The following is a 4,616-nucleotide window of genomic DNA, read 5'->3' as shown; positions in this document are numbered from 1 at the left end:
GCTCCTTCAAGAAGGTCCTTGGGGTAGCTATAACGCAATTACACTGTAACACTGTATGGGGTTCTTCTCTACAGCTGCACTGTCTAACCAATAGTCAAAGAGACGACTTGGAAGTCCGTCTCAGTGTTTACTTCCTTACTTAAGAGCGCTCGATTCGCCTCATAGCGTGTGTGGCGAAGTCTACCTCTAGGGTGCGTCATTTAGCTGAGGTGGTATTCGCTAGTGCGGAGGTTCGGAGGGTTATTCTCTTAGTCCACGGTAGCAGCAAAGTCTGTTATTTAGGGTGCCTTGTAGCTGAGGTGGTATTCACTTAGGAGATTCTTAGGTTAACCAGATAGAGGAATTCCTTTTAGTGTCTTTAGAATTCTTAGGCAACAGTGATAGTATAATCACATGAACTTAGGTTTAGTACGCTTTTAAGTATCTTAGTCTTTGATAGTTTCATGAGAGTCCAAGGGGTGCTCTAGTAGGCTAGGCTCTTTGTCGGCACTGAGATACTTCTTCGCTTGTTGGTCGTCAGGCCTTATCCGCACCTGGATGGCAGAGGGTCAGCGTCGCACACTGCTTCATTTCCTCCATGAGAGGCTCTGAATAGCCACATGGGATTTAATCTTATGGATAACATTATATAAATGTAACAAAATTAACTTTAGACCACTACAACGAAGAGTAAAGAGCAAAGCTAAAGTTTGAAATAAAAATCAACATGATTACAACCACTTATTTAATAATTGTTGTTGAGATTACACAAAAAAATATATCTTCCATAAAGATTTTGAAATCATAGACGATAAGAAAGGAAAATCTCTTCATAATATCTCTCATATAATGATGTTACATATATGGAAAAGTCAACTGACTTTGCATACAGGTGCGGTAACATAATTTCCTTTTTTTCAAAGGCAATAAAACAAGATGTATAAATCAGAAAGGTTTTAATTTTGTTTTTATAATTAGTACATATTTAAAATTTTGTTTCACATAGTTTTGAAAATCATATCTGGTAGGTGACGTCCCCCCATTGTCCATACACTGCATATACCGATTTCGGTGTTTGCCATGACCTCAATAGCGTATCAGCGGTATATTGGCAATTTCTTCTCGGATGTTGGCCTTCAAGTCTGGTAGGCTTCTCGAGGTTGACATAAACACGGGATTTCAAATATCCCCACAAATAAAAATCACAAGGGGACAAATCGGGGAACGGCCAGCCACTCCCAAATCGCCCCCCTTATTGAAATGAGGCGCTCGAAAAAATGTTCCCTCAAAACAGCCATCGATGCCCTTGAAGTGTGAGCCGTTGCTCCATCCTGTTGGAAACCAAATATCCCCTAGGTCCAATTCTTCAATTCGTGGAAAAAAAAATCCTCCAACATGTTTATTACCGAAATTCTGAATTCACTGTCACTGTGACCTCATTTTCTTCAAAAACCAGGATGACCAATTCCAGTGGAGGAAATTACACACCACACACTGTGACTTTAGGTGAATGCAAAGGCCTACCATACCAATTCATGGGGATTGTGTCAGCCCAGTAAGCGCATGTTTTGTTTGTTAGACGATCCAGTCAAATGATACGCTGTTGAGGGTCATGGCAAACACCCGAAAATCGGTATATGCAGTGCACGGACAATGGGGACATCACCTACCTGATATGATTTTTTCAAAACTGTGAAAAACAAAACTTTAAATATGTACTATAATTATGAAACAAAATTAAAACCTTTCTGATTTATACATCTTGTTTTATTGCCTTTTAGAAAAGGAAGTTATGTTGCCGCACCCTGTATAACAGAGTAAACAGGGAATGCACAGCACCTTGTCTCTAAGGTTATCAATCACTTAGCTGCATAAGGGTGATGTCTTGATAAGTGACAATGCTCAGCAGCTTAGTATCAACAGAGCAATTGTGTATAAACAGACATGACAGAAAAGACAAAGAGGAAATCTGAATACCTTGCACAGAAGTAGACAACCCTGTTGCACAAAGGGCCTACTGTTCTCCAAGATCAGCAGATCACTGACATGGCTTTCCTAAACCCAGTAACGACAGTCTTTTGTAATCAAGAAAGAAAATAAGCTTCCTAGTGATCTACAACCACCTACTAACCATTCTCAACATAATACTGAGAGAGAGAGAGAGAGAGAGAGAGAGAGAGAGAGAGCTTTTATTTGTTTGAGTGGTCTATTTACCTTAGACCTAATGTAGATAATTTAATTTTATTTTACACTACATATATCTTTAGTTTGTATCTAATGTCTTTCTTAAAAAATATCCAAAATGAATTTACAAAAATAATGTTTGAAAATGTTTTATATAAAAAGTGAACCTCTTTTTTTCTCTCTTGTACACAACACAACTACGGTAGGTGTATAGGTATTTATGTGCCATACCCTACTGTGGTTTTATCACCATTAATATATTTTTATACAGAAACTTTATTAGTTGTTACCATACTGTATCATATTTCATTAGGTTTACTTATAATTGATAAATTTACCTTTTATATTCACTGTTGCGTTTCCTTACCCTGAATTACACCAAGTATTGCATAATTCATAATGCACCATAGACTGGGCTCTTTAAGTATGTTATTTATAAGAACATTAATTAAAGTTATTACTACTAACTTTCTGTTTCATTATAATCACTGAATTCTCATTTTGCCTTATCACAGAAACAGAGTGTGTGTGTGTGTGTGTGTGTGTGTGTAAAACTTACCATGTGTTTACATCTTTAGTATGTATGGCATTTCTCAATGATGACATGGCCAAAGCAAATTCATTTTAATAATGCTACTAAAAAGTAATTAATCATCTTCTGTTTTATTGCAACGAGTGATTTTTCACTTCACCTCAAAATACACACAGAAGCTTTACTTGTGTGTATGTATTTACATCCACATGTGGCATTTCATGAATGATGCTCACTTTTTTTTTTTTTTTTTTTTTTTTTTGTCTGAATGGTCAGGGGCTGAGTGACATGCTTTTGTGTCAGGTCTTCCATCCACATAACCAGTAGCTGCTCCACTTCTTCCAAAGGCCATGACCCTCTTCTTTGTTATAATTGTTGAATGAATTGAAGTAGATGCCTTTACGGCGTCCATTGCCCATTTCTTCTCCTTAATGATGGTGGATACCATTTACTGTGATAGAAGATGGGTCGTGTGCGATGGCCATGATTGCCTTTCCCACTGCATGCTGGTTGATCATTTTCATTTCTGCTCTAAAGTAATGGAATGCCTCTTCTTCATCACACCACCAGCAGGAGACTTACTTGGGCATTTACAGAGAAGACATGCTGATCTCACAAATTTCCATTTACAAAAAGTTTGAAACGGGCAAAAATCACTCACTAACACTGACACAATTTTACTCTGTAGATGGGGGAGCGGAGTGAGGATCGTCAGGAGCAAGAGATTCGCACATCCCAGCCTCTCACGGCAATATATCATACTGTGCTGATGCCTGAGCCTATGGCGTGAAATTTTAAATATTTATCGTATCCAGTATTGCCATTGTAACTTCAAAATATCATAACTGGTATTGTCATTGTAACTTCAAAACATCGCAACTCGAAACATTGTGACTCAATGATTGCCTGTACTTCACGATTTCACAAAGCATACACATGACAAAGAACATGTGGTCACGGACAAAGCATCAGTCAGGAACCAAGCACTAAGGTGATGTTGGCATGGTGAGCAACAAACCATCAACAAGGATGCTGCATAGCACTGGGCATGCTGAGTCAATGTAGATTGTGACTCATCTTTTACTAGCCTGTTTCAAAATACTGAATCTATCATGCTCCCAAAGTTTGATGTTTTGTCTACAAATCTTGGTAACTGATAAATATGTTTATTGACATTATTTTCTGGGCCTGTGCATTTATTATCTACATCCAAAAGTGTAAAGTTTGTACTCTGAGGGCATTACTGTTTATGATTAAACCCTTTACAGGCCAGTCTATACTGTATATAAATTAACAAAACCCCATGACCAGGCAGACTTTACGGTCAACCAGTTAAAAAAACACATCAATGGAAAGAAGCAGATATGCAAATGCTCATTGTGTAAAATAAAAATTCTCAAACATTTTCTGTACCTGGCAGAGAATGTTGAAAGTGAATATTTTCAACTCTGCTCAGGGCCTTGTTTTCAAGACACTCATAAAAATACCAGCTAATTTTAGTGAGATATACATGTTCTCATTTTTTTTTACTTTATTTTGCATAACTACAAATACAGCTCACATAAAAGATAAGAAGTAAAACCAGCAACAATCCCTGAGTATGAGATTACTAGGATGGGGAGATATAGCACTTTTTACTGAGTTATACATGTTCTTTCTAATATTTTTGTACTTTATTTTGCAAAATTGCAACCACGGCAAACAATATCATGAAAGATAAATTAACACCAACAACAATCCCTGAGTGTATTTATGGGTAAATATATACGATAGTAACTGGGATGGGGAGATGTAGTACCTTCCTCCATGAAATCTCATGGAGACTTCCTTGTATCACTGAGCTGAATGCTGCCCTAAGAGTTGCTACATTGTCATTTATGGCTCATTCAAAAGATCTGAATATTTTCCAACAAAATGTTTG

The sequence above is a fragment of the Macrobrachium rosenbergii genome, chromosome 12 (genome assembly GCF_040412425.1).
Source record: "Macrobrachium rosenbergii isolate ZJJX-2024 chromosome 12, ASM4041242v1, whole genome shotgun sequence".
Lineage (NCBI taxonomy): Eukaryota > Metazoa > Arthropoda > Malacostraca > Decapoda > Palaemonidae > Macrobrachium > Macrobrachium rosenbergii.
The sequence above is the reverse complement of the archived record's forward strand: the minus strand, read 5'-3'. Positions refer to the sequence as shown.